A 13,417-nucleotide genomic window follows, 5' to 3' on the forward strand; every position below is an offset into this window, starting at 1 on the left:
GTTGGACAGAGAAGGGGGTTGGACAGAGAAGGGGGTTGGACAGAGAAGGGGGTTGGACAGAGAAGGGGGTTGGACAGAGAAGGGGGTTGGACAGAGAAGGGGGTTGGACAGAGAAGGGGGTTGGACAGTGAAGGGGGTTGGACAGTGAAGGGGGTTGGACAGTGAAGGGGGCTGGACAGTGAAGGGGGCTGGACAGTGAAGGGGGCTGGACAGTGAAGGGGGCTGGACAGTGAAGGGGGCTGGACAGTGAAGGGGGCTGGACAGTGAAGGGGGCTGGACAGTGAAGGGGGCTGGACAGTGAAGGGGGCTGGACAGTGAAGGGGGCTGGACAGTGAAGGGGGCTGGACAGTGAAGGGGGTTCGACAGTGAAGGGGGTTGGACAGTGAAGGGGGTTGGACAGTAAAGCGGTTGAACAGAGAAGGAGGTTGGGGAAGGGGAGGTGGGGGTTAAGGAGTGAGTGTTAACAGTATCTGTCACAGGACCCCCTTTTTGGGGGGGTCCAGCTCCCTTACCCCCCGCCTCCCCCCACTCTTCCTCCATAAGAAACAAGGTAATTTGCTTGTCAGTGAAATACATTCCTCGCATATCTCTTTAGACACGAATTACATTTTCAAGGTTTCAGAAACTGGCAGTGTTTTAAGTACAAGTTTTTTTATATATATTTTATGACCAATGACGTTATTTGTATTTGTTAAATATCGTATTTTTTTCTTCTGTGTTTGTATTACATTTCTCATTTGAAATGTGATAGAATTATTTTATAATACTTTAAAAATAATTGAATTCCAAATTCAGACTCTAGTTGGCGTGTTTGAATCCTGGAGTTGTTCCGTCTCAGTCCGACTTCACGTGCCTTCACTTCATTCTGAATGGTTTCTTTCTTGCAATATTTGGCTTCTTGACTTACATTTTCATTCATTCATTCTTTCTCTAAATGGCACAAACTACAAATGGAAAACAATAATGTCGCAAACGGTTCAGTCTGGCAATATTCAGACAATGTTGGGTTGGTCATGTAACCCACTGCAGTAAGTCAGCAGTTTTATTACAAACTAAATAGCAGACTTGTTTACTTTGCTTGTTTGTTTTACTTAAAGATTTATATAAACTTATGTGAATATATAGAAATATTATATTACATTATATTATATATATTATATATATATATATATATATATATATATATATATATATATATATATATATATATATATATATATGTCGTACCTAGTAGCCAGAACGCACTTTTATGCCTACTATGCAAGGCCCGATTTGCCTAATAAGCCAAGTTTTCCTGAATTAATTGTTTTTCGACTACCTAACCTACCTAACATAACCTAACCTAACTTTTTCGGCTACCTAACTTAACCTAACCTATAAAGATAGATTAGGTTAGGTAGGGTTGGTTAGGTTCCGTCATATATCTACGTTAATTTTAACTACAATAAAAAAAAATTTACCTCATACATAATGAAATGGGTAGCTTTATTTTTTCATAAGAAAATAAATTGAGAATATAATAATTCAGGAAAACTTGGCTTATTAGGCAAATTTGGCCTTGCATAGTAGGCTGACAAGTGCGTTCTGGCTACTAGGTACGATATATATATATATATATATTTGTCGTACCTAGTAGCCAGAACTCACTTCTCAGCCTACTATTCAAGGCCCGATTTGCCTAATAAGCCAAGTTTTCCTGAATTAATATATTTACTATAATTTTTTTCTTATGAAATGATAAAGCAACCCTTTTCTCTATGTATGAGGTCAATTTTTTTTTTGGAGTTAAAATTAACGTAGATATATGACCGAACCTAACCAACCCTACCTAACCTAACCTATATTTATAGGTAAGGTTAGGTTAGGTAGCCAAAAAAAAGCTAGGTTAGGTTAGGTTAGGTTAGGTTAGGTAGCCAAAAAAAAGCTAGGTTAGGTTAGGTTAGGTTAGGTTAGGTAGACGAAAAAACATTAATTCATGAAAACTTGGCTTATTAGGCAAATCGGGCCTTGCATAGTAGGCTGAGAAGTGCGTTCTGGCTACTAGGTACGACATTATATATATATATATATATATATATATATATATATATATATATATATATATATATATATATATATATATATATATATGCAACAATGATCACAAAAACACTGATCCAAGTATGCAGAATAACCACATATGAAAAATAGAAAATGCTTAACGCGTTTTCGGCTAATTCGCCTTCATCAGAGCAAAATAGAATGAAGATAAGATTGCTAATCAGACCTTTATATCCGCCTGGGCAGATCACCTGACCACCACAAATATTTACCAGTATGTACAAGTTGGATCCCTATTTAAGCCTCAATATAGCACGTCAAAACAATATAGCAATCATTTAACACGTATGGCACTTGGAGATATTAATAGGAGCTGCCTTGTATGGGCCAATAGGCCTTCTGCAGTTACCTTCTTTCTTATAATTCCTTTCCCCCCACTTATTTTTGGTGGTCAGGTGATCTGCCCAGGCGGATATAAAAGTCTGATCAGCAATCTTATCTTCATTCTACTTTGCTCTGATGAAGGCGAATTAGCCGAAAACGCGTTAAGCATTTTCTATTTTTCATATGTGGTTATTCTGCATACTTGGATCAGTGTTTTTGTGATCATTGTTGCATATATATATATATATATATATATATATATATATATATATATATATATATATATATATATATATATATATATATATATATATAATGTCGTACCTAGTAGCCAGAACGCACTTCTCAGCCTACTATGCAAGGCCCGATTTGCCTAATAAGCCAAGTTTTCATGAATTAATTGTTTTTCGACTACCTAACCTACCTAACCTAACCTAACCTAACTTTTTCGGCTACCTAACCTAACCTAACCTATAAAGATAGGTTAGGTAGGGTTGGTTAGGTTCGGTCATATATCTACGTTAATTTTAACTCCAATAAAATAAAATTGACCTCATACATAATGAAATGGGTAGCTTTATCATTTAATAAGAAAGAAATTTGAGAAAATATATTAATTCAGGAAAACATGGCCTATTAGGCAAATTGGGCCATGCATAGTAGGCTGAGAAGTGCGTTCTGGCTACTAGGTACGACATATTATATATATATATATATATATATATATATTAGTATATTTTGGTAGCAGTCTTTCCTGTAGACATATATTATTAAATATGACCAAAAAAGTAAGATTAATAATTCTAACACGAATTTTCTCAATCTTTCGTACATTACGCTTCACTGTTGGAGGTAAATCAAAAATCACTTCTCCAAAATTCATTTTTATTTCTAGTCTGACGCGACACGGGCGCGTTTCGTAAAACTTATTACATTTTCAAAGACTTCACAAATACACAACTGATTAGAACTTACGTATCTCTGATTTTATATCTACATTTGAGTGAGGTGGGAGGGGTGATGTGGCATTAACACAAGACAGAACAAGAGGGGATATTAATAGGGTATTAAAAGTATCAACACAAGACAGAACAGAAACAATGGGTATTGAATAGAAGTGTTTGTAGAAAGCCTATTGGTCCATATTTCTTGATGCTTCTATATTGGAGCGGAGTCTTGAGGTGGGTAGAATATAGTTGTGCAATAATTGGCTGTTGATTGCTGGTGTTGACTTCTTGATGTGTAGTGCCTCGCAAACGTCAAGCCGCCTGCTACCGCTGTATCTATCGATGATTTCTGTGTTGTTTACTAGGATTTCTCTGGCGATGGTTTGGTTATGGGAAGAGATTATATGTTCCTTAATAGAGCCCTGTTGCTTATGCATCGTTAAACGCCTAGAAACGCCTTTTTGCTCGATGGGTACCATCGAGCAAAAAGTCTTAGTCGACATGAACTTGAAACCGGCCATATACTGCAGGTATGTTGACGACATTTTTACACAGGTACCTGATGTCAGACATCTGCAGGAGCTGAAGGAGGCATTTGAGCAGAGTTCCGTGCTGCGTTTCACTTACGAGACGGAAAAGGATGGGAAGCTGCCTTTTCTAGATGTAACAGTCATGGAAAAGGGCGGAAGTTTCCACACTGCAGTCTACACTAAGGAAACAAACATAGATATGTGCCTAAATGCCAACAGCGACTGCCCTGACAGGTACAAGAGGAGTGTTGTTAACGCATACGTCGACCGTGCTCTCAGCCACAACTCAGAATGGAAGCAAGTCGACGAAGAACTCTGTAGGGTAAGGCAGGTCCTAGTCAATAACGGCTTCTCCAATGGTTTCATCGAAGACATCATAAGAAGGAAAGTGAAAAGCCATGCAACCTCTGAAGAGACAACTAACACAACACCTATACCCCCTATTAGACTATTTTACAGGAACTTCTTTTCCACAGCTCATAAAACGGAGGAAAGGGTCCTGAAAGATATTGTTAATAGAAACGTTATCCCTACAGACAAAAATCAGAGGATACAACTGACGATTTACTATAAAACCAGAAAAACGGCCTGCCTACTCATGAGAAACTCTCCAGACACAAAACAGAACGCTTTAAAAGAGACTAACGTCGTCTATGCCTTCAAATGCCCACTTGGGGACTGTAAGCTCCAAAAAACCCAGTATATAGGCAAGACAACAACATCTCTTTCTAGGCGTTTAACGATGCATAAGCAACAGGGCTCCATTAAGGAACATATAATCTCTTCCCATAACCAAACCATCGCCAGAGAAATCCTAGTAAACAACACAGAAATCATCGATAGATACAGCGATAGCAGGCGGCTTGACGTTTGCGAGGCACTACACATCAAGAAGTCAACACCAGCAATCAACAGCCAATTATTGCACAACTATATTCTACCCACCTCAAGACTCCGCTCCAATATAGAAGCATCAAGAAATATGGACCAATAGGCTTTCTACAAACACTTCTATTCAATACCCATTGTTTCTGTTCTGTCTTGTGTTGATACTTTTAATACCCTATTAATATCCCCTCTTGTTCTGTCTTGTGTTAATGCCACATCATCCCTCCCACCTCACTCAAATGTAGATATAAAATCAGAGATACGTAAGTTCTAATCAGTTGTGTATTTGTGAAGTCTTTGAAAATGTAATAAGTTTTACGAAACGCGCCCGTGTCGCGTCAGACTAGAAATAAAAATGAATTTTGGAGAAGTGATTTTTGATTTACCTCCAACAGTGAAGCGTAATGTACGAAAGATTGAGAAAATTCGTGTTAGAATTATTAATCTTACTTTTTCGGTCATATTTAATAATATATATATATATTATATATATTATATATATATATATATATTATATATATATATTATATATATATATATATATTATATATATATATATATATTATATATATATATTATATATATATATATATATATATATATATATATATATATATATATATATATATATATATATATATATATATATATATATATTAATTATGACCGAAAAAGTAAGATTAATAATTCTAACACGAATTTTCTCGATCTTTCTTACGTTTCTTTTCGCTGTTGATGGAAATTCAAAGATCAATTTTCTAAAATTCATTTTTATTTCTAGCCTGACGCGACACTTGAGTGCGTTTCGTAAAACTTATTACATTTTCAAAGACTTTAGTTTACAAACACACAACTGAAACTGAATAGAGCTTACACATCTTCGATTTTATATCTACATTTGGGTGAGGTGGATGAGGTGAAAACAAACTTTCAACAATGGGTATTGAATGGGTATTAAATTCAAACACAAGACAGAACACAAAACAATGGGTATTGAATGGAAGTAATTGTAGAAAGCCTATTGGTCCATGTTTCTTGATGCTTCTATATTGGAGCAGAGTCTTGAAGTGGGTAGAATATAGTTGTGCATTAATTTGCTGTTGATTGCTGGTGTTGACTTCTTGATGTGTAGTGCCTCGCAGACGTCAAGCCGCCTGCTATCGATGTATCTATCGATGATTTCTGTGTTGTTTGCTAAGATTTCTCTTGTGATGGTTTGTTTGTGGGAAGAGATTATATGTTCCTTAATGGAGCCCTGTTGCTTATGCATCGTTAAACGCCTGGAAAGAGATGTTGTTGTCTTGCCTATATACTGTTTTTTTTTTTTTTTTTTTTTTTTTTTTTTGAGATATATACAAGAGTTGTTACATTCGTGTACAGCCACTAGTACGCGTAGCATTTCGGGCAGGTCCTTACTCCTATGGTCCCTGGAATACGATCCCCTGCCGCGAAGAATCGTTTTTTCATCCAAGTACACATTTTACTGTTGCGTTAAACAGAGGCTACAGTTAAGGAATTGCGCCCAGTAAATCCTCCCCGGCCAGGATACGAACCCATGACATAGCGCTCGCGGAACGCCAGGCGAGTGTCTTACCACTACACCACGGAGACTGTGAGGCTTACAGTCCCCAAGAGGGCATTTGAAGGCATAGACGACGTTGGTCTCTTAAATCGTTCTGCTTTGTGTCTGGAGTTTCTCATGAGTATGCTGGCCGTTTTTCTGGTTTTATAGTAAATCGTCAGTTGTATCTTCTGATTTTTGCTGTAGGGATAACGTTTCTACTGACAATATCTTTTAGGACCCTTTCCTCCGTTTAATGGGCTGTGGAAAAGAAGTTCCTGTAAAATAGTCTAATAGGGGGTATAGGTGTTGTGTTAGTTGTCTCTTCAGAGGTTGCATGGCGTTTCACTTTCCTTCTTATGATGTCTTCGACGAAACCATTGGAGAAGCCGTTGTTGACTAGGACCTGCCTTACCCTACAGAGTTCTTCATCGACTTGCTTCCATTCTGAGCTGTGGCTGAGGGCACGGTCGACATAAGCGTTAACAACACTCCTCTTGTACCTGTCCGGGCAGTCACTGTCGGCATTCAGGCACATTACTATGTTTGTTTCCTTAGTGTAGACTGAAGTGTGGAAAACTCCGCTCTTTTCCATGACTGTTACATCTAGAAAGGGCAGCTTTCCATCCTTCTCCATCTCGTAAGTGAAACGCAACACAGAATTCTGCTCAAATGCCTCCTTCAGCTCCTGCAGATGTCTGACATCAGGTACCTGTGTAAAAATGTCATCAACATACCTGCAGTATATGGCCGGTTTCAAGTTCATGTCGACTAAGACTTTTTGCTCGATGGCACCCATGTAGAAGTTTGCAAACAGGACACCTAGGGGAGAACCCATGGCGACCCCATCTACTTGCTTATACATGTGTCCATCCGGGCTCAAGAAGGGTGCCTCTTTAGTACAAGCTTGGAGTAGTTTCCTTAGACTGTTTTCTGGTATGTCAAGAGGAGTACAGGCCAGATCACGGTACACACTGTCGGCTATCATCCCGATTGTTTCATCCAAACTTTTTTTTTTTTTTTTTTTTTTTTTATATATTTTAGGGGTACCACCACTGGTTTAATTAAAGGGACCCACATCCTCGAAGAAGAAAATAAATAGTGTTCAGAGAAGACCTTGTGGATTCTTACTGAATACTTTAATCTTTTCCTCTCCTACCACCCCTATTATTTTTTTTTTATTTGATTTTATTGCAATGCTACAGTTTACAGAAAACACAGACTTATATAACAATATACCAATCAGTGTTCGAAGACCTCGTCCAGCTCCTCGGGGGTCGGGTGCGTACCCAAGATACAGCACGCATTTCCCGTCTGAACAGCGACACTGAGGCGCTGAAACATAAAAATGGCCGCTCTTGGGTCTCTAGTCTTCCCAATGAGTTCCTCGCCCAGCTCCTTCAGGAACTTAAGTGCACATTTACCCCAGGCGCCCAGAGTCTCAGAGCCTATTGGCACGAACCTGTAACAACGTTCTAGGTCCCTGTACTTGTTAGTTTTCTGGGTCTCCCTGAAGGTGGCCGCCCCGCCTCCCTCAGCTGCACTGTAAGGTAGATAGGTATCAGCCAATGTGGATGCACACGTGTAGTCCCACACGACCTGTTTACCTTCCCTCCACGGCTGCAGGGTGACTCCATCTGGGCGTTTTTGGCTGTTGTCAGGTCTGCAACACTGAGGTTCCCTTTGTGCTGGGCACCCAGCTGAAGTCAAACTTCTCTTGATGATGTCATTGACTGCTTCATGTCTGGCAATCTTTCCCTGTGTCTTACGACAGATGAGACCATGTCTGCCGTATTGGTCTGCCCGTGCATGGCCGCAAATACACCGGTGCTCGGTGGAGATAGGGGCGGCAAGGCGCAGGGCAACACCAATACTTAGAGTCCGATGGTCCAGGCGGGTGCCCAAGGCGGAATTAGGGACTGCCAACAAGGAAGTCCCCGGCATGGGGCGCTTGCACAGCTAGAAGACACGCTTTGTCCTTCCTGGAAGCTGCCTCCAGCAATGATGTGGCGATGTTCTCCACTATGGGGCTATCCCATTTGGACTGTTTGCAGTCATTTGGAAAAGTCGGTCGAGGATGAGAGTTGACGAGAGTGTCCCACTGACCGGCTCCTTCCGCGAATTTGGGATCAATGAATCCCAATGGAGTCTCTTAGGTGTTCCGGTAGTATTTCCTTAACTAATTCACCTGTTGCACTGGTCGAGGATAAGAATGCCGGCAATGCTAACTGCGTCGCCTTGCGAATACCTATTCCCCCGAGTCTAACTGGGAGCGTTGCTTGGTCCCATTGGTCATCTTGCAGGGAGAGGTTTAACACTTTCACGGTTATTGACCTTAGGAGTGTGTCATATTCTGTTAATTTTGGGCTGTCGAAGGAGGGAGCACACCTTAGGAAATAGGTCAGTCTGGGCAAAGCCAGGCACCTTCTGAGAAGGTACAAAGCATCGTGGGCGTCCAAAGCCCCTATTCTTCCCTCCATCCTCCTCAGGTCGTTCAGCTTTTCTTCGAGGACTAGCTCAATGGCGCTCGAGCCCAGAGGTGCCCCTAGCAGCACACTGTCGGTGGGAGCGATAACTTGGGCTCCTGGCAATATGATGATATATATATATATATATATATATATATATATATATATATATATATATATATATATATATATATATATATATATATATATATATTGGTGTATACTACAGCAGTCAAGAGTTGTATACATGTACACTTGCCCCCACGAAGGATGTAACATTCAATCTAAGTACATTAGTATGACGTCGACCAAGCTGACGAGGCGTTTGACATGCCATCTTCAATCCGGTGCCCCTAGGAATCACATGAGACAAGCCCATGACATCACTGTAACAAGAGAAATGTTGAACAAGAATACCTGCATAATAGACAAAACCCAAGATGCAAGAAGATTACAAATTCTTGAGGCAATTGAGATAAGAATAGAACAACCTACCATGAACACCCAAATCACGGAACTATTTACTCTACCCACCATGAGAGTAAGGACAAGACCAGAACATAACGATGCCAACACAGAAGACAATGTCCAACATAACAGGCCAATTACACTGGATTAATCTTTGTATTTAGATAGGAGCTGCCTCGTATGGGCCAATAAGCCTTCTGCAGTTACTTCTATGTTTCACCCCACATTTATCCCTTATGTATCCCCCCATGTTTTCACCTTTATTGTATTATCACCTGACCCAGTGCGGGTATAGAATCAACCAGCATTGTAAGATCTGTTCACTTGAGAATGAACCATGGAGGTTCGAAACGTTGTGCAAATTGTATAAATAAGTGTAATACACTCTATAGTAAATCACTTCTTTTCTTCACCTTAAAAGTACGAAAGTGAGTTTTGGAGAACTCCTATTTCAACTAAGCCCTGATGCTAAGAAAATAGTTAGAGGGATAGAAGCCCTAAACCAGAAAATAATAAACACAGAATATGCGGTCATATTCTATGAAACATATATATATATATATATATATTATATATATATATATTATATATATATATATATATATATATATATATAATATATATATATATATATATATATATATATAATATATATATATATATATATATATATTCTTAATGAACTTGGTTCCAGGCTCATTGACACCAGAGACCCTAGAACGGCAAGTTTTCTCTTCCAGCGCCTGAGAGTAATGATCCAGAGGGGGAATGCCTGCTGCGTTCTCGGTTCCTACACGGCGTCAAAGGAGTTCATAAAAATCTACAGCCTCTAGGAAACATACTTCCACTTATTTCCTCTTAATGTTCTCTTTGTTAACAATCAGATATGTAACTGTATAATCTTGTATGTATATATTTATACGAATAATGGTATCAGCAACATATGTGAAGCCGACAAAGCAGCAGTATAAATGTTACGCCTTCCATATTTTCTATTTCTTTGCATCACCCAAAAGCATGAACACAAAACGTAGGTAGAAACCAAGACTTTACAAATATTGACAGCCTTAAAGGGTGGATGGTTTAACATGCCCTCGTCTACAAGATGGCTACACAAACCTCAGAATCTACTAACTTAATCAGGACCAGCAAGACCTCTTCAGTCTTGGTCTAAACTGTCACTTCCAATCAAAAACCAAAAACCATAAAAAACACCTTGAAATCGAAATGCTTATAGACGACATTCATAAACTAAAAGGACAACAGAAAAAGTTCATCACCACTGACACACTTCAGACTGAACTACTAAATGAGGCGGGAAAACGAGGAACATGCTCATCGAAAATCCTAACCCCACTAATCAAAGCAGCAACAAACCAAAGATGATACCAACTGAAGAATATATGAATAAAATCAGCGACGTCCTCAATGATGACACTAAATTTCCGGAAATTACCAGGAACTCTTTGGAAGACCTTAAACACCCAGTGATCAAAACTATATGTGCAATCAACGCATAGGTGGAATTCACTAAGCTAAACATAAGACTATGGATTTCGCAGTCTTTCCGATACACAAATCGGGTTTTTTACGCAATTCCCTCCATGCACTCGGGCACTGTCAACAAGCTGTTCTACCACTTCGCCCTTACTTCAATACACAGTGACATTCGGGACTTTCTGTACGATGTATTTTCCTAGTGCTGGATAAAGGGAGCAATGTCCTTAGTTCTGTATCTGAGCAGACAATCTTTTGTGTCATATTAAGTCGCCTTCAGCGATCAGTACCAAAATAATCTTTATTAATCATCACTTAAGATTAATTTGGCAACTAGCCTAGGTCGGTGTCTCAGCTTGAGAGAGCAGACTAAGAAGAGTCAGTATGGTTAGGGGCAGCGACTGGAGAAGGTCTCCCCTCCCGCGGGGGGGGGGGGGTGGTGTCAAGGTCACGACCTCTGGCCCAGGACTTTGCACGGAGTAAGGTTAAAAGTCTATGTTAATGTATTGTTTAATAACGTCATGTCATTTACCATATTAAGATTTTGTCAGTTTGGGAGTATTCGTGTATAACTAATTTGTGCTTTAATAAAATTTGTGCTTTAATAAATTTGATTATTTATTTATTCGTGTTTAGTGAGTTCCCTTTCTAGTCTTTCATGATTATGCGGATCTTTAGATCCTGGGTTTTATTTAGATCCCAATAACACCATGGGTTCCCAGTAAGTAATTATCAAAAGAAGGCACCAAAAATGAGGAAGCTATGTAGCACCATCAAATGCGCGGGATAATCAGAGGGCGCTAAATATCACCAAGGATGCCAATACGAGAACAGAAACGCATAAGGCGAACGATATCAAAAGTATCTGAGTCACCAAGAATACTATCGAGGGACAAGCGACCGCGGGGGACGGTCGGAAAACAAGACACACGCTCGTCCTGGAAGTCAGGACATTCAACAAGGATATGCACGACCGTAAGAGGGACAATGCAATTTGGACAATAAGGAACAGAGCGGCGCTCCATCAAGTGACCACGAGTTAAGCGAATATGGCCAATGCGCAACCACGCTAGAGCCGTTTCCCATCGCCGGTTACGGTGGTAGGAGGACGGCCACGAGGACACACTACTCTTACGCAGTTTGTTTCCAGTAACAAAAGACCAATAAGCCTGTCAACGGGTAAGGATGGAGGAATGGATAACCGGATAAAAATCGGAATAAGGAATTCCTTTATGAGAGCCGGGACAAGAGCGGACAGCTTCTCTGGCGGCAGCATCCGCACGCTCATTTAAAGAGACACCAACATGACTGGGAACCCAACAAAACTCAACCGACTTAAATTTACTGTGAACAAGAAACAGCCAATGTTGGATCTCGACAACCACTGGATGAACCGGATTAAAGGACCCGAGAGCCATGAGGACACTATGAGAGTCAACAACAACTACAAAGGAAGACTGACAACGAGAACGCAGGAGACGAAGAGCATAGAGAATAGCATAAAGCTCCGATGTGAAGATGGTAGTCTCCGGAGGTAAGCTACACATATAAGTGCGATCAGGAAAAACAACAGAGTAGCCTACACCGTCCGCAGACTTAGACCCATCGGTGAAGACGGAAGCGGAGCGGGAGAAGAAAAGTGCTCAAGGAAAAAGCGTTTCAGAACCGTAGGAGGGGTAAAAGCTTTAGTGATGTGGGTCAAGGATGTACAAAACTGCAGAAGGGGGACTCTCCACGGGGGCAAAGAAGGAACAACACGAGGAGAAATATTAGAAATGGGTTCCCAGTAAGTTTCATTATCGTTTCAATAGATGTTCCCTTGTTCTAGTTCAACAAGCAACATCTAATAGTAAATTCCTCCCTCCTATTCATTACTGGGGATCCATATTCAGGGGATTATGTCTAATGGGCGATTTTCTGTTTCGTCGTCCATTAGAGGGAATTAATCAGGGCGGAGTGAATCAGGTGGTGGCAGTGGAATGTTCTAGAGTTCTTTAGAGTTACGGGTAGCTGATCAAGTACAATGCCTCGTTGGTGTAGTACCTAGTTAAACAATAACCTAGATGACAAGGTGTTGAACAAGAGAGGTTGCCATGGTAACTCTAAGGGAACTCTAGAATAGTTAACTAAGGGCGGGATAATGGACAAAAAGTGTCATTTACCCCGTCCCCTTTACACACTGACGACTTTTATTTGAACCACAACCACGCTGTAAATGTTTCACCCACGTACTACAAATATAAATAATCGCCAACAGAACCTAATCACCTAACCTAACCTAGCTAATTCCAAAATATGCCCAGTATGCTAATATATTAATATATTAGCATACTGTGCATATTTAGTAATTATATTAACTTTATGCAGTCTCTCCTGAGACTGATGGATGCATACTTCTACTAATAATATTAATTTATATGAGAACATATATGTTTTTAAATGAACAGCATTTTTAAATCGACGAATGCGTTTTTGGGGTCGACCGCTGGATGGAATGGACTAGGTATGAGGACGGGTTGGCGTTGCTACGTACGTGTTTTCCATTACTTGCCTATACATGCTCTACCTCTTGGGCCCCAGTCATGATTGTTTTAATCTGATTTTAACAGTCGTATTTTGAACACAGTAAAGGAC

This window comes from Procambarus clarkii, chromosome 39, assembly GCF_040958095.1.
Source record: "Procambarus clarkii isolate CNS0578487 chromosome 39, FALCON_Pclarkii_2.0, whole genome shotgun sequence".
Taxonomy (NCBI): domain Eukaryota; kingdom Metazoa; phylum Arthropoda; class Malacostraca; order Decapoda; family Cambaridae; genus Procambarus; species Procambarus clarkii.